This window comes from Tamandua tetradactyla, chromosome 10 (assembly GCF_023851605.1).
Source record: "Tamandua tetradactyla isolate mTamTet1 chromosome 10, mTamTet1.pri, whole genome shotgun sequence".
NCBI classification, from domain to species: Eukaryota; Metazoa; Chordata; class Mammalia; order Pilosa; family Myrmecophagidae; genus Tamandua; species Tamandua tetradactyla.
In genome coordinates, this window is record NC_135336.1 from 38,825,772 (window position 1) to 38,844,449 (window position 18,678).

The following is an 18,678-nucleotide window of genomic DNA, read 5'->3' on the forward strand; positions in this document are numbered from 1 at the left end:
ACATATCACCTTGCTCTGTCAGCTGAGATGGCCTGGAAGCAATAACACCACAGTAACAATGGGCACACCTGGCATCTAGCTTTTGACTGCTAATACCATTCTCCAATAAAAGGACCCTTGTAGAAATGGCTGATACTGGGACGGGGGCAGGAAATATGTAAGATGAGCCTGGAGCATCTTGTAGTGCCACAAAATAAGAAAGTACGTTAACAAAAAAAAAAAAAACCAACAAATAAATAAACCACAATGATAGTACAGCAAAGGGACACAGGAACCAACCAAAAAGTCCTCAATGGCCAGAGTTGGAACAGTTTGAGCAACAAAATGTAGTAGCATACAATTATACATCAAAACTATAAATTATCCATGAGACCATGCTGTTATAAATAAGTGACTGAAAAAATAAATAGGGAAAAATAGATAAATCTCCCATGCAGAATTCCAAAGAATTAATGTAGATACTCCACCTAAAAGGAGATGGAGCATAACCCCCACTTCTTAAGTGTGAGTTATACAAAGTGACTTCCTTCCAAAGAGTACAGTAGAGAAAGAGGGTGTTGCAGCTGAGTGCCTTTAGAGTCTAGAAAGTGACAAACACTACACCCGAGCTGGGTAATTAAGATTAACATGGATGGTACACACCCTTTGTCCCTGTGTTCTTTTGCACCAAAAAATATAACCCTAATATTAGAAAAATATCAGACAAATTCCAATTTGGGGATATTTTACAGAATATTTGATCTATATTCCTCAAAGCTGGCAAGATTATCAAAAATGAGGAAAGTCTGATAAACTGCCACAGCCAAGGAGACATGACACTAAATGTAAAGTAGAATCTTGTAACAGCAAAAGGACATTAGGTAAAAAAAAAATATTAAGGAAATCTGAATAATTCATTAATTGTAACAAATGTACCATATTAATAAAGACGTTAATATGGAAAAATGACTGTTGAGTATCTGTGACTGCTCTCTACCATCATCTCCACAATTTCTATAAATCTAAAACTTTATTAGAAAATTCTCTGGGGTAAGATTACATCATGCATGTGCATTCACACATTCACAGAAAGAGAGGAGAAGAGCTCCACTTCTGGGAAGATGAACTAGATGACTTTTCTCTATTTCTGCTGTTAAATATGGCTAAAAACCTGGACATCAAATGTAAAACAAGCCTAAGACTTTGAAGAGAGCTTTTTGTAAGAATAGACAAGATTGTAAAATTTATATGAAAAAGAAAGAACAATTGCAGCTAAAACAATTTTGAAAAAGAATAAAGAGCAAGAATTAGGTCTTTTAGATTTGAACACTTGTTTTATAGCTACAGTAATCAAGACTGTGCTGTACTAGAGAAATACACATAAATCGATGGAACAAAAGAGAACTCAGAAGTAGATGCAAACAAATATACCCAGCAAATTAGACAAAGGTGAAAAATTAATTCAATGGAGGAAAGATGGAGAGTCTTTTCAATAAATGATACTGAAGCCATTGAACAGTCACAGGCAAAAATGTCAACCTTGACTTAAACCTCTCCTTTTATATAAAAGTTAAGTCAAAGTAGATCAAAGATTCAAGTATACACTGTAAAAGTGTAAAACGTTCAGAAAAAAATCATAGCCAAAAAATCTTCAAGATCTAAGGTCAGCCAAAGAGTTCTTAGATTTGACACTAAAATCAAGATCCATAAAAGGAAAAATATATACATTTAAAATCTTTGTGCTGCAAAGACCCAGTTAAGAGGACAAAAAAAAAAAACTGGACTTCAAGAAAATATTTCTAAGCCACATATCTGACAAAGAACTGGCCTCTAGAAAATTATGAAGCACTCTCAAAATAACATTTAGAAAGAGAACAATCTAATATAAAAGTGGGGGAAAAGACAGAGATATTTTATCCAAGAGAATACACACATGGCAAAGTACACTAAAAAATGTTTAACATTGTTATCTACTGGGGAAATGAAAATTTAAGCCATAAAGAGTTATTACTACGTACATATCAGATTGGCTAAAGCGAAACAATGAGAACACCAAATGCGTGTGAGGATGTGGAGAAACTAGATCACTCATACATTGCCGGTGGAGATATGAAATGGTACAGCCACTCTGGAAAGCACTTTTTTAAGAAAGTGTTTTCTTAAAAAACTATGTGACCTAGAAATTGCACTTCTGGATGTTTGTCCTGGAGAAATGAAAACTTATGTTTACACAAAACTTGTACACAAATGTTTATAGCAACTTTATTTGTAATAGCCCCAAAGTGGAAACAACTCAAATGTCCTTCAATGGGTCAATGGTTTAAAAAATTCCAGTATATCCATACCATGGAACACACTACCCAGCAATAAAAAGGAACAAACTATTGAACATGCAACAACCTGGATGATTTTCCAGAGAATTATGCTGAGTGAAGAAAAAAAAACAATCTGAAAAATTATATACTGTAAAGATTCCCTTTATAAAACATTCATGAAATCATGAAATAATGGACAGAACAGATTAGTGGTTGCCAGGGGTCAGGATGAGGAGAAGAGAGAGGTAAGATATCATTTGATGATGAAAATGTTCTGTATCCAGACTGTGTCAGTGTTAGCATCTCAGCAATAATATTGTCCTAGGATTTTGCAAGATGTTACCACTGGTGGATATTAGTAAAGGGTACATGGTATCTACCTGTATTATAAATTACAACTGCATGTGAATCTACAGATATCTCAGAATAAAAAGTTTAATTTAATAAAACAATATATAATTGATGGATGTGGTAGTTAGGTTCAAGTGTCAACTTGGCCAGGTGAAGGTGCCTAGTTTTGTTGTTGTGGACTTGAGCCAATGGCATGTGAAGCTCGTCTCTTGCTGATTACATCCACAGTTGGCTAGGAGGTGTGCCTGCTGCAAGGATTGATTTAACTGGCTGGAAGTGTAAATGAGAGAGCTCAACGTAGCACAGCCCAAGCAGCTCAGCTGAGGCCTTTGAACATACAGAAAAGAATCACCCTGAAAAGTTGTTGAAACCCAGAGGCCTGGAGAGAAGGCCAGCAGAGATCACCCTGTGCCTTCCTATGTAAGAGAGAACCTCAGTTGAAAGTTAGCTGCCTTTCCTCTGATGAATTATACATTTTTAACTAAATAAATCCCCTTTTGGTAAAAGCCAACCCATCTCTGGTGTGTTGCATTCTGGCAGCTTTGGCAGACTAAAACAATGGGCTACTGAATGGATTTTTGTATGTATAAATAATTTTGTTTGAGGAGATTACATTATCCATGTACTATGGAAGAAGTATGGCAATGTTCACTTTGCAGCAGAAAGATTATGGCCTCTGTCATTAGAGGTCTCAGGTCAAATATAGCTCCCCACATATCAGGTGTGTGACATTGGACAGTCTTAAGTTCAGATCTTCATCTTTAAAACACCAGAATTATTTTATTGCTTAAGTTAGTATCTACACTAGATGCACAAAGCACGTGCACTTTGCACTCTTGGCACTGTCCCATCTTCGGTCTCTGTAGTATACTTGATAAGTAATTGTTCTGATCCTCTTGTCTGTATGATAGCTAGTATTTGAGTGCTTACTATGTGCTTGGCAGAGAATAAGATCAAACCAGAACAATTACTCAGCAAGTATTCTACAGGGGGCAGAGGAAGCATTTGTTTGCTAAGTAATTATTAAACACTTTCTAAGACAAGGTGTAAAAGTGACAGAGAACTCTAAGCAGATGTCCATTAACAGAAGTACACTTCACAAAAAATAGTTTAATATCTTTTCCTAATTTTTAAAATATTGATTATAGAGACTTTAGGAAATTAAATGAACATATGATGCAATTATAACAGAATAACAAAATGATGATTAAGCTTTTCTAGATGCATACTGCTGTAACACTGATCTTATGCTATTTATACAATTTTCAAACCTGCTTTGATTGCATGAACATTTTTCTATGTCATTAAATATGTTCAAATATCTTTTTCATACTACCTAAATTAGAGCCCCTCTATGTAATGGAATACTAACTATGCAACTCTGGACATAATAGTTGATTCCATTTTTTCTATTATAAAACTAATACAAAAATTATATTTGCATAAAACTTTGAGTTGACTATTGATAAAGGAATGCTTCCTATAGAGGGAATATTGAATAAAAAGATACTGTAAAAATCATGATTTCCCTGTCAAATCCATCTAAAAAGGACAAAGGATTTTAAGAAACTGCTTTTCTGGAGGGAAATATATGTTTAATTTCAATAAATTCCTCTCTGGTCAATGTAAATGAATGCTTTTTGAAGTGGAAGTAATAAAAACTTTGGGAGAACGTGAAAACTTCTCACATTCTATTACAACCAAAGAAAAGAATGTCAGATATTCTGAAAAGTGTGCCAGATATCAGAAAGGTTTATTTCAAGATATTCAAAGCTTTCAAACGCCATATAGTCTATTGTTCTGAGAAAGTTCATACCTGATGGGAGGCTTAAACTAAACTCCAGCACTTTAATCACTTCTGAGGTAAGAAGACAGAAGAAAGGAAACGTGTTGATAAATTGAACAATGTATAGTTGCAAAGAACAGGCACATAACTAAAAAACAAAAAAACAAAAAACGGAACATCAGGAAGTTTAAATTAGTTTTCAAAAAAAGAAAACAAAGCCCCACTGCTTGAAGAATGTGGAAAAAAAAATTAGGTAAAAGAAGAAAGAACTCCTTAATTTGAACTTTTTTTTTTTTTAACCTTCATAAAGGAGAAAAATCTTAGCTGAGAGGTACAGAAGTATTAATAGGAAGATGAAGCTCAAGATGGATGGGGCTAAGTGATGACTAAAGGAGGAAGAGTCACACTGCAAGTATCACAAGGAGATGGCAGTCAATTGACACGCAGTACTTTATGAAAAGGGAAAGAGATAATTCTGAATTCTTACCCATAGCAACTAGATGCAAGATAGAAGCAGTAACTTTCCTGGGAGAAGGCTGCAACTACAGGTTGCATTTTAGATTCAACTGTGGACATTTTAAACCCATAGATGTCAGGCTGCATCCAAACCTAGTAAGTCAGGACGTCCTTGGCAGTGGGGGATGGACATCCATATAGCAGCAGTAGCTGCTGCTGAGTGAACTAGTTTTTAATAGACCAGGGTCACATATACCACACCTTTAGAAAGACTTCAATCAGGTGTTAGTTCTGGCCCCTCACAGAGATTAAACCTCAGTTAATTACCTTAATTTTAAAGCCAGAAACTATTGATGACAAACAGGTGTCACTAAATACTTGTATTATTGGTATATAGCAATTGATTAATGAATTTATCTGGGTCGTAACAGAACATAACCTCAAACTAAGAAAACCTCCTCTATTTTTGTAGCCCTAATTGATGTTATATATAGCTGTCCTTCTTCCTCTCTCTCCACAACTCTTCTAATTGGTCTCTAATCAGAATATAGCTACCCAAACCAGATCTTTCTGGATTCATGGAACTTTTCACTATTATTTTAGGCTTTCCACTCAGAATTTATGCCAAAACTTAAAGAGCCATCTACCATCCACGACAGACAAAATCTCTCTTTGATCAGGCCTGCCAGAAGTGAAACAGGGAAATCATGGAGAAAGAGGACGCTTTGCTCTGTTCTAGTATGATTATAAAAACAAGAATACAGGAAAAGGAGTAATACTGCCCATTTTCAAGAAAGACAAGCCCAAGCCCAATAATTATATTCCGTACAAAGCAAAACTATTTCTTTGTGAAATCAATTGAATAAAGCATGATTTGGGAGGTAAGCTTTCTTTCTAATTGCAATAGATCTTTGTTTTTCCTCTCTTTAAAATGAGGTGAATTTCTCATACAGATTGTTACAAGCAAAATCAAATAAGTGATATCTATTGCAGCACATGACAAATTAATAAATATTTTATGTTTACAGATTGGTCAAATCTAAATTTCCAATAAGGATTTCATTTGGGATATAGCCTTGTACGGAGTTTTAGGGAGTCCCTGAGCCAATTTATTTTAAAGAGTGAATTTTCTTATCTTCCCAACTCATTTTAGTTTGGAAAATCTGCCTTCACTGATAGCTCTGAGTTCTCCAAACAATATCACAAATTAGCTTAGCTCTTCATGTATAAATCACAAGGAGATTAAACAAACAGAGGGTGATTTGACACCCAAGACGTATTTTGATTTGATCTCATTCATTTCTCTCTTACTTCTTTTGTTACTTTGTATTTTAACCACTATGCAGGTACAAAGTACTTTAATCATTTTTATGATTTAATATTTTCCACTTATTTCTTGGCAAGATTTTTTTTTTTAATTTAAAGGATGATTACGGGCAGGCTAAATAATTATTTTGAACGTCCTTCAGGATAAGATGCTCTCATACTTCCCAGTTTTCTTATACTGCACTTTAATATTTTGAGAACATCCTTAAGAAGTCACTAATTTTCTATTAAGGGCATTTAATTGCCTTTGGATAAGAATGCAGTTCCCTAAATCCCAATTCAGAAAGGCATTTCAAGAGGCGAGTTAGGACTTTATTATTTTGAGATCAGATGTCAAACTATAGTTAAAACATTTATTAACCACCTCAGGAAAAAAAAAATACTGAAACAGCTCCTATGATAGTTAGGTTCAGGTGTCAATCTGGCCACGTGATGGTGCCCAGTTCTGTTGCTGTGGACTTGAATCATTAGCACGTGAAACTCATCTGTGGTTGATCACATCTGCAGTCCTCTAAGGGGAGTGTCTTCCGCAATGAGTGATGTTTGATTTAATTAGCTGGAGGCTTAAAAGAGAGAGGTCAGAAGTAAGCTCAAAGCAGAACAAGCAGCTCAGCATACTTCATCTCAGCCCAGACATCTGGAGATACAGAAAGGAATTGCCCTGGGGAAAGCCACTGGAACCCAGAAACCAGGAGAAAAGGCCAGCAGGTATAATCGCCATGTGCCTTCCTATGTAACAGAGAATCTCTGATGAAAGCTAACTGATCTTCCTCTGAAGAACTATAAATTTTTAACTAAATAAATCCCATTTTATTAAAAGCCTATCCATCTCTGGTGTGTTGCATTCTGGCAGCTTTAGCAGACTAAGATAGCCCCCTATAGTGTATTTGAATAATTCCAGGCTTCCATCAATTTGGATTTATTCAGATGAAGGATCAAAGAAAATTTAATTCTTATACTACAATTTGAACCATGTGAACTTGCAATGTTGTTGTCCTACTTTTATACTATCATATCTTAATTCTGCTCCTAAAGTAGGTTTTGGGAACTAAATAATGCTTATTAAGTGCCTGTGCATTAGGTGCCAGAAAAACAAGTTTTTGAAACCCAAGCCAAGTTGAAAGTTCTGTGATGAGTATAAATCCAGGAGGTAGAAATGGCAACAGAGCTGGGAAGCAACAAAGTTGCAGGTTTTTTATGGCCTTCCTTACAGGAAGCCTGTTGACTGTTTGGGTTATTAAAAATGACCACAGAATTACTTGGCATTCCTCTAATCAATAGGTGGTGGCCTTTGTCCCCTCCCAATGAGACAGGGTGGGCTTGTGACTGTTTTGACCAACAGAATATAGCAGAGGCTGGATAAAAGATGGTGCCTTGTTCATTGGAATGCTTATACTTGGAGCCCTAAGCCACCCTAAAAGAAGTCTGAGGTCATCATACTGTGAGGAAACAAGCCACGTGGAGAGACAATATGTAGGCACTCTAAGTGGTAGTCCTCCACACTTTTCCAACATCCCAGCCTAGGTGCCCATTTTGAGTGAACAAGCCTTAAGAGAATTCCCAGCCCCCAACTATGGAGTCAGCCCAAGTGTGAAGTCTTAACTGAGGTGCTGGACATTGTAGAGGAGAGAAAGCCATGACTGTTATGCAATTTGAAGTCTTGACCCACATATCTACAAATATAATAAAATGGCATCTTAGGCTGCTAAGTTTTAGTGTATTTTATTGTGTATCAATAGCAACCAGAATCCTGATCAAGCTGTGGTGGCCAAGAGATGGCCTCAGACCTCAACTTCAGTGAGCGCAACTGGCCAGAGGTCCCATCTACTGCAATCTGTAAAACCATTGCCTTTTTGTGCAGAGGCCATACTTCACAAGGACTGATTCCAGCCAATGACTGAGCATGGCAGGAGGCAAGGGACTCCTGACAGGTGGCCTTTCTTGAGAATCCCCTGCTTGGCTTTATCAAACCTTTCCTTAGACGGTAAAGATATGCTTTCACTCAACCTATCTTCTCTCTCTCCTTGACTCAAGGTTAGACTTCATGATCTAAGAGCTCTTAGCCTTTTCTACCTCCCTCACCATTTTTCCTTCACCCAGGTGTTTTCTCTAATAAAAACCTTGTGTTTAATCTAGTCTTAGTGTCTGCTTCTCAGAGGAGCCAGACAAACACAAGTAACACCAGGAGTGGGCCAAAGAAACAGGTGAGAAAGGTGGGGTTGATACTGGCTCAGTCAACATGGGACAAAGAGGACTCTGAACTGGTTGGTAGGTGGGGCACAAAGAGGTCCTGGCATAAAAACAACTAAATTGCTAGATTTCAGGGACAGAAAAATGTTCCAATGGAGCTAAATGCTGTGACAGGGAGGGATAATACTAGGATTTAAAAAATGTGGAGGGAACAGTGCTTACAAAGACAGAGAAGTTGGCTGGTTAATACTATTGACATCCTACAGAACAGTAATGGGAGACTGGGGCTGTAAGCAGTTAGCAGCTCAATGTGAGAGCCACAGAACCTCTGTGGTAGCCTACAAGAGGCCCTCATCTCCTGCAGTGGAAGGACAGACACAGTTGAATAGCAGACTGAAGACCTGATCATTAGAATCACAGTGTTCCAGAAACATTTTAATGCTCAGCCAAGGCAGGTCAAGTGTGTGAAAGTCAGAGATTTAGTGGGTAAAGCCCAGAACACTGAAACAACAGGGACACATGACAATGTCCTGAGGATATTGACTGCCACCTTCCAGGTCTTCTAGAGGCACAGAGGTAGCCCACCTCTCTCTAGTAAAAACTAGCACTTCTGCAGCATTTCCCAACACAGAAGACTTGTCTTCACAAGGCAACAGACTGATATCCTCAAAGGCTGTCATTATTACCTTTCCTGGCTGTCAGACCAATAATTAGAGTTAAATCTCAGCTTAACTCAGATGATGATGTGCTGGGCCTTAATGAAGGAAAAAAGAAACTATACACTTAAATAATTGCAAGAATAAGCTGACATGTACTAGCAGGAGCCAGAAAATTGCCCTTGTGTCACGGTTAGGTTCATGTGTCAATTTGGCCACATGGTGATGCCTGTTTGTCTGGTTGGGCAAGTGCTAGCCTGTCTTGCTATGAGGAAATTTCATAGAATTAAATCATGATCACACCAGGGGCATCCACAGCTGACTGCATTTGTAATCAGCCAAGGGGCGTGTCTTCTGCAATGAGTGACATTTAATCTAATCACTGGAATGCTTTTAAGGAGGGTTCAGAAGAGCCACTCTCTCTTCCTGCTTCAGCTGGTGAACCTCTTCTGTGGAGTTCATCCAGACCCTTCATGAGAGTCGTCGGCTTCACAGCCTCCCTACGAATCTTGGACTCTATGTTCCCACGATTACATGAGACACTTTTATAAGCTTTATATCTACAAATATTTCCTGCTGATTCTGTTTCTCTAGGGAATCCTAGAGAATACACCTTGGAAGTAGATTTTGAAGATGCTTGATCAAGAGGGTCAGACAAGAATTCATTGACTTGGGGACACTCTCTCAGGACCTGTGATTTAATAGCCTAGCAAGAACCCCAGGGGATAAGTAGTCACTCATGTCTGCAGTATCCCTTAGAAGAGCTCTCAACAAAGTAGAAATATCCAGGTTGCCCTAACAGAAAGTAGATGAAGGAATAAAGAAGCTGAGGAAAGTGGGCAGGTGAAATAAATATCTGACAAAGCCCAAGTCACACCAAAGGACTCTATTCCACAGAAGGGCCCGGAAGCCATTCCATTCACCAAGGCCACTGAGAATGCACCAGGGAGAAAGGCAAGCATTGCTAAGAAGTCCCATGGTGGTTCTCTTCTACAGGCCACAGATGATGATAAAGGAAACAGTCATATAGTTGAACTGGCTAACTAAGTAATAGAAGCCAGATGGCAGCAATTATCTTTTAGGAGCCAGGAGGTTCTAATTATCCTTATGACTGGCAAGACCAGAGGGCAGCACGGATGCCTGATCCACAGGGATTTGCAGAGTTGGTTAATAGAACTTACAGTCTCTGGGGCAAAACAGACAGCTAATAAGGGTCAGGGTTACCACTACAACCAAATAAAGATGAAAAGGAAGAAGCAGGATGCCAAGGGTGATTGCACAATAAATTCACAATCCCTTGCTCAGCTCAGAATAGAATAAATTCAGACCAGTGGTTACCCCACTGAGTGAAGTGACATCCAGAAGAAAAGAACCTGCCATACCATGGCAAATACGTAAAATAGACAATAACAGTTCTAATCGTCCTTCCCCGAATGGGTCCTACAATAATTGATTTGGTTGATTAAACACTGGAAAATAGAAATAACCAAATATTTTAAGTACCAATAGACAAAGGGTCTTAGTTGACACTGATACCTAGAAACCCTCTTTCTGGTAGGTGGGGGCCTAATAAAGGCCAGGAAATAAATGGAATTCTGGCTAATGTCTGGCTTACAGTGGGTCCCTGGTATTACACAGTAGTCGTTTTCCTGGTTTCTGTATATAAAGTTTGAATATACTCCACACTATGTATGTCTCTGGTCTGTAGATTAACAGCTATCATAATGGAAACTGCCAAATGAAACCTCTGAAACTGCCTTTCTAAGACAGTCAAAAGTCAGTATCATATCCTATGGAAGGGGAGCAGCAAAGGTTAGTGTTTGCATTAATTATCTGAAGGATAAGAATTGTGATTCCTGTTGTACCTCCATTTAACTTGCTAGCCTGGCACCTGGAAACAACAACAACAACAAAGGTAAATCCTGGCAAATGATTGGAGACTACCACAAAATCAACCAAGAAGCAGCTCAGATTGCAGCTGCTATGCCAGGCATGGTATAGTTGATAGAGCAGTTTGCTTTCACCTGGGATATCCAACATTTACCGTTTTCTCTCATTTTGCGCTCAGTCATACTATAGCCCAAAGAGATCTGGCTACCCCAGGACATCTGACAAATCACATTGATCCATTACATGGTGTGCTGGTTTGAAAGGAAGTATGCCCCCTAGAAAAGTGAAGTTGTGATCAAAATCATTTGACCAAATTTCGTAAAGGTGGAGTAGTTGCTATTCAATACTGTATGTTTGAAACTGTAATCAGAACATCTCCCTGGATGATGTGATTTAGTCAAGAGTGGCTATTAAACTGGATTAGATGACAACATGTCTCCACCCATTTGGGTGGGTCTCAATTGGTTTATTGGAGTCCTATACAAGAGGAAACATTTTGGAGAATGAGGAGATTCAGAGAGAGCAGAGCTGAACGACATAGCCACGAGAAGCAGAGTCCACCAGCCAGCAACCTTTGGAGATGAAGAAGGAAAATGCCTCCCAGAGAGCTTCATGAAATGGGAAACCAGGAGAAGAAGCTAGCAGATGATGCTTTGTTCAACATGTGCCTTTTCAGATGAGAGAGGAACCCTGACCATGTTCACCATGTGCCTTTCCAGATGAGAGAGAAACTCTGAATGTATTTACCATGTGCCCTTCCACTTGAGAGAGAAACTGTGAACTTCATCAGCCTTCTTGAACCAAGGTATCTTTTCCTGGATGCCTTTGGATATTTCTATAGCCTTATTTTAATTGGGACATTTTCTCGGCCTTAGAACTGTAAACTAGCAACTCATTAAATTCCTCTTTTTAAAAGCCATTCCATTTCTGGTATATTGCATACTGGCCGTTAGCAAACTAGAACCCATGGACAATATCATACTGATTGACAGGAGGAACAAGAAGTGATTAGTATGCTGGAGGCCTTGGTATAATGCATGAACTCAAGAAGATAGGAGATTCAAGTACCAGTCACTTTGGTGAAGTTGTAGGGATCCAATGGTCAGGGATATGCTTGAACATCCCCACCAAAATAAGAGACAAGTTGTTGTATCTTGTATCCCCTACTACAAAGAATGAAACACAGCATTTGGAAGTCTTTTTTGGCTTCTTGGAGGCACACATTCCAAACACAAGAATATTGAGCTGGCCCACATACAGAGTGAAACTGAAGGCTGCCAGCTTTGAGTGGTGCCTATGGACTGCATGACAATTTATAGGGTTTCCACCTAACCTTCCTTTCCCCTCTCCTTCACGTGGGGTCAGCCTTGCTCCAGGGACTGAATTCTGTCCCACAGCCTTTATCAACTCCCTTCCTATTTTTTAATCACAGCATTTCCTCTAATAAAATTATTGCATGTCTTACTCCTTCTGCTTCTCAGAGGACAGACCATGCTTTTTTAAGGAAAATCACATAAGGAATAAGAAACCATTAAAAAAAAAAAAAAAAAGAGGGGGGCTCCTAGAGAGGGCAAAAAAAAGGTGAAGAGGGGGTGTGTTAGTTTGAATCTGTTGTGTACTCCAGAAAAACCATGTCCTTTAATCCTCATTCAATATTGTTGGGTAGGATCTTTTTTACTATGTCCACAGAGATGTGGCCCGTCCAATTGTAGATGGTAACTTTTGATTAGATGGTTTCCATGGAGATGTCTCTCCACCCATTCAAGGTGGGGTTGCTTACTAGAGCCCTTTAAGAGGGAACCATTTTGGAAAAAGCATTAGGGTCACCAGAACCGACAGAGCCCCAGGGAAACTGTTGAAGATTTCTGGAGAGAAAGCTAGTAGACATTGCCATGTGCCTTTTCGGCTGAGAGAGAAACCCTGAATGCTATCAGCTTTCTTGAACCAAGGTATCTTTACCTGGATCCCTTAATCTGGACATTTTTATAGCTTTGTCTTAATTTGGACATTTTTATGGCCTTAGAACTGTGAACTTGCAACCTAATATATTCCCCTTTTTAAAAGTCATTCTGTTTCTGGTATATTGCATTCTGGCAGCTTTCAAACCAGAACAGGGGGCTCAAAATGTACAGAGCAAGGAAAGGATGGATAAATAGGGCAAGAAAAAAGTGATGACTCTATGGCTAATAGTCCCCCTTGTTCTACCCTCTCCAGTCTCAATTGGGGTGAAACCAAACCCATCTTCTGCAGTGAGGAATAATAATAGGTATCCTAAACAATACTTGAGTGGTATTGACTGCAGAACCAGATAAGGTTTAAAAGACAGAATCCAATCAGTAAATGTAAAAATATCATTAATAATTGTGGCTCAGCCAAACAGAAAGACAGATATTTCAACCAGGTAGCAAAGGATTTATGAAAGAAATTTGTTGCCACCAGGGTAGTGGGTTGCAATCTCAAATCACAAGAAGATGATCTTACAGTTCAATTGAATTAAGCAATTCAAGGATCAAATGAACTTATTTGAAACCAACTGCAGCTGAAACTATGCAGATGAAAACTATGGGCCTAAGCTTCTTATGGGGACGATAAAAAGGCTTGGCATGACTGATGTTAGGAGAACCATCCTGAATGTATGAAGTGCCTGGTCTTGAGTTCTAATCAGAGCTCTCGGCTATAAGCAACTTCAGCTTGTTAAACAGATCAACAATTATTGACCGAGATAAAGTATCTTTCCTATGCCCCCCTCTCCGCCAAGTTTGGCGCAGACTCGAGGGCCTCAGACAAAGGGCGCAATGGCTGCCCTGGCCCCCGTCGCACAGCAGGGCAGCGGCCAGGCAGCTCCAGCCCAACAGCTCCGAGCTGCTGCAGTGGCCCCTGGCTGCTGCAGTGGCCAAGCTGCCTGTGCCTCTGGGAAGTGGGCACTGCACGTTTCACAAGCTGTTCCTTGAACGCCAGGCAGTGGTGGTCTTCGTGCAGCATTTCCTGTGTTATACCTGCAGGGAATACGTAAAGATCTGGTCAAAATCCCCAAAAGTTTGTTTGTTTTCAAAAAAAAAGCAAGTGTCACCATTGTAGTGATTAGGATGTCCTTCTATCATCGTATTAAGCCTTTCTGCCAACTGACCAGATATTCTCATGAAATCTATGCTGATTTTAAGAGAGAAATTTATACAAGATTGGGAATTAAAAGAGGAAGAAATTGCCTCCTCAAGACAGAGCACCCAGGTAAAGTCAAACATACTCTCAGGAAGCATTCTGAGCCTGTGGCAGCCTGTGACCAGGACTCTTTTTGATTTTCAAGGAGACCCAGCTCAGTAAGGCAGAACTCTCATTTTAGGTCCAGGTTTAATAACATTTATTTTAAAAACCTGATAGGAATGGATTGGATCACAAATCCATCAACTCTTTTCTACAGCTTATAGGAGTTCAGCATGTGAGCTTTACAAGCAGAACTTCAGTTATCCACGTGTGACTTAATACAGAATTTCTCACTTTTGGTTGGATCCTGGGGAAATATGACCTTAAATATTTGGGATGTGTATCCTTGTCTCACTTGTTAATCCTTCCAGTCTTTGAGGAGTTATGAAAACATACAGAGATAATGTAACAATTGAATTACATGTTGAGAGACTGTAAGGCTATATTCAGCTATAAAACTAATACTTTCTTAACCTTTGCTTACATTATGGTCTATCCATTCCAAAACTTTTTTTAACATTAAAATTAAATTTTTATGAAGACTACTAAGGGCAAGGGAAAGCAACTCAATACATCCTAGAGTAATTTGGGCAGTGAATAAAAATGTACTCGCAAAGTCCCCTTGCGGGGTTGGGGAAAAAGTAGAAAATATTCAACTTCCCTATTTGGCAAATTCCTGATATCTTCACAAGCAGTGGGGACAACCAATTCAATAAGCTGAGCCCTTGATTTTGGGTCTGCCCCTATGTAACTTATTCCTGCAAAGGAGAAACTAAGCTTACTCATAATTATGCCTAAGAGTCAACCCCAGAGAACCTCTTTTGTTGCTCAGATGTGGCCTCTCTCTCTAAACAAGTCAGCAGGTACACTCACTACCCTCCCCTCTTACATAGGACATGACTCCTAGGGGTGTAAATCTCCCTGACAGTGTGGGACAGAACATCCAGGATGAGCCAGGACCAGCATCATGAGGTTGAGAAAATCTTCTTGGCCAAAAGGGGGAAGAGAGAATTGAGACAAAATAAAATTTCAGTGGCTGAGAGATTTCAAACAAAGTTGAGAAATCCTGGAAGTTATTCTTACGCATTATAAAATATCCCTTTTTAGTTTATGTTGTAGTGGAGTGGCTGGAGGGAACTACCTGAAACTGTTGAGCTGCGTTCCAGTAGCCTTTATTCTGGAAGACAATTGCATAACGATATAGCTTTTACAGTGTGACTGTGTGATTGTGAAAACCTTGTGTCTGATGCTCCTTTTATCCAAGGTATGGACATAGGAGTGAAAAAATAAGGATAATAAATAAATGTTGGGGAATAAAGGTTAAAAAATTAGGTAGACTGAAATACTGGTGGTCAATGAGAGGGGTAAGGGGTATGGAATGTATGAGTTTTTTCTTTTTCTTTTTTTGGAGTGATGCAAATATTCTAAAAATGATCATGGTGATAAATATACACCTATGCGATGATATTGTGAGCCACTGATTGTATATCACATATTGACTTTATTTGTAAAGATTTCTCAGTTAAAATTTTTTTTAAAAAAAGAATATTTTATTCAGTGAAAAGCAAAATATCAAGTTGTATAAACAATACAATCTCATTTCATATGTTTATATTTTATATGCTTAGGAAAAAAAACAGGAAATAAACACAGTAGAATATTTCCAAGGAGGTGTGCCCACACAGCATTATTACAGGGTTTTATTTTCTTCTCCATACATTTCTATAGTTTTCAACTGCTCTATAATGAATATAATTTTTTAGGCTAGGAAAAGATTGTTAAAATTAGATGAGAAATATGTTCCTATATAACAAGCACCACAAAGCTGTTAATTAAGTGGGCTGCAGTCCACATGTTTTCATCCTGATTGCTATACTAGGAGAAAGTGTGACAAATGGAATAACTCTCAAATCGTCCATGTTCAAAGCATCTTGTCACCCCACACCCACCATCAATTTCACTTGATTTTTTGTTTTGTTTTGGTAAAAGGAAGCAAGTATTTGTTTCAGGTATTTAAGATATATATTTAAAATATGAATAGTACACTTTTTGAAAGGAAATTTAAATGCTTATTTAAACTAGAAAACCTTTTTAACTTTAATGTACCCTGTGGTTTGACTTTACATTGCTAGACAGCCGCTATGTCACCTCCAGATTGCTTTTATTTAGAAGATTATCATCATTTGTTTTTCTAGAATCTTAATGTTTCAATACTGGATGTGTTCCAGAAATTCTTATGAAAAATATAGCAAAAATGAAAATGTCAGTGATTATTAAAAAGTATAACTGCTTTGAAATTATAATGCTTTTATATAAAGCCTACGAAGTCACAGAAGATATATAATGCCTCCAAATATTTGAATGTTTTCATTTATGTGTACGTGGACAATTATGCTTTTAATCAGTAAGTGAAATTTCTCATAAAATTAAAAAAAAATTGATTGGTAACTTCAAGTTACTTGACATGAAACAATTCCTCCAGTAAATATTGTCCGGATCTCAGAAAGATGTGGGTTAGCACAAGTCAAACTTACAGTATTATACTTTTGCTTAAGGATATACTGAAGTTTGTATGTTTGATATTTAGTATTTGTAATCTTTGAAAAATCAGCATTATAAGAAATATCAGCCTTGTGATTTCTATTTAAAGTGTACAGTTTAGAGTTATTTTAAGTTGAAAGTTAGAGAATAATTTGACAGTGCAAACATTATTGGAATGTTTGAGAATTGAGAGCTCATATGCATACTTTGAATTTAAATCTCTGTGAGTGAACATACTTAGGAAGGCTTGCTTATTACAGTTATAAACCAGTACAGTCAGAATTTCAATGTGCTCAAAGGTAAAACAAAATATTACCTTTCTAAATGCATTAACAGTTTTTAAGGAAAAACAGAATTCGCTTGTGTTTGCAGCTGCAGCCAGAAAGCTGTCGCTCTCCAATTCCAGTGCCACTTCTATCTCACCGAGCTCCATTCGAGGTAGACCAGGTAGGGAGTGGTAAGTAAGGAGGTCTTTATGCAACGGATTGTACAAAGTAGACGCCCTGCAAACTGACTGGCAGTAAAGCACCCAGGAAGCAACAGGCTGCAAAAGCCGCTTGCAACAGTGCACCCTCTACTGGAGGGGTGAAGAGACCTCATCCTTACAGGCCTGGTACTGAGGCACTCCGTGAATTAGACGTTATCAGAAATCTACTGAACTTCTGACTCGCAAATTTCTCTTCCAGTGTCTGATGCAAGAAATGCTCAGGCTTCCAAACATCTGTTCTTCCAAAGCACAGCTATTGGTGCTTTGCAGGAGGCTAGTGAGGCCTATCTGGCTGGCCTTTTTAAAGACACCAACCTGTATGCTATCCATGCCAAAAGTCTAACAATTATGACAAAAGACATCCATCTGGTACACCACATAGATGGAGAACATGCTTAAAATCCACTTTGAAGGGAAATATTTCATTCTCAAAAAAAAAAGTATTTTTTCTCTTCTTGTTATTGGTAGTTCTGGACATTAGATTTTATTTTTCCCCATGGGGTCAAAAGGTTCCTAAGTATATGATTGTGAATGGAAAAATAGGGGACAGAATTCAGGTATTGGCAGTTTTTCCATTTTAATTTGTTTGTGAATTTTTAATATAAATGCAGGGACATAAAGCATTAACATAAGTCAGTGTTTCAATGAACAAGTTTCAATAGTTCAACTTTACAATTATAAATAAACCTATTAATTTTTTCTAGATAATGCCAGCATTTTGATTTTTTTAAAACAAGTAAATTTCTAATTGATGGCAACTAAGTGGTGTTTGTAACATTTTTATCATACAGGAAATTCCATGTATTCACTATACTTCTCCAAGTTGTCCTACGTGCAAATACATGTTTTTAACATTGTCTGTCTTCTGTGATGTTCCTGTAGGTTTGCTATTAAAATACACTTAAAATTTATATTTTTTAAGGAAAAATAAGCTGCAATGGGGCTGATTGTTTGAAAGAATTTGTTTTATCAACCATGTTAACATTTAGAAAAAGTGAAGGTGACTTCTAATTTTTACTAGGATTATAAATAGAACAAGATTTCCTAAGGGAAGCGAGGTCCTTCAAGTTACTACTTTAAGAAACGAATATTAAACTGCAAGTAACTTTTAATAGTCTGTGTTCAGAAACTGCCCTTGGACATTGAAAATCTCAATTTCCTTATAACTAGAGACAACAGAAGTAGAAAGAAGTAGAGTCAAAACCTCTAGTTTCCCTCTGGGAAGTTTTCTTGGAGCATATTCTCACCGATGGTTTCCAGGACATGTACTTGCTCTGTCCCAGTGCTCAGAAGTGATCCCCAGGCACTCTCATAGGCAGCCCTTGCTATTCTCCCATAGCACCATCAGATGAGCTCTCCTGTCAGCCAGTCAGGTCAGTGCTCCCTCTAGTTTGTGCTCTTCCCAGACCTCAAACACTTGCTATAAGAGCATGTCCACAAGAAGCCACAACCTCCTCTGAGGCCTCATCCTTTTATGGTATGCTCCATCCTGAGGCAGGA

General features: G+C 38.2%; 1 pseudogene; it reads left to right on the forward strand.

Moving 5' to 3' along the window:
* Nucleotides 1–13,744: 13,744 nt before the first annotated feature.
* Nucleotides 13,745–14,424, forward strand: LOC143647881 (peroxiredoxin-like 2C pseudogene; annotated as a pseudogene).
* The last annotated feature ends 4,254 nt before the right edge of the window (nucleotides 14,425–18,678 follow it).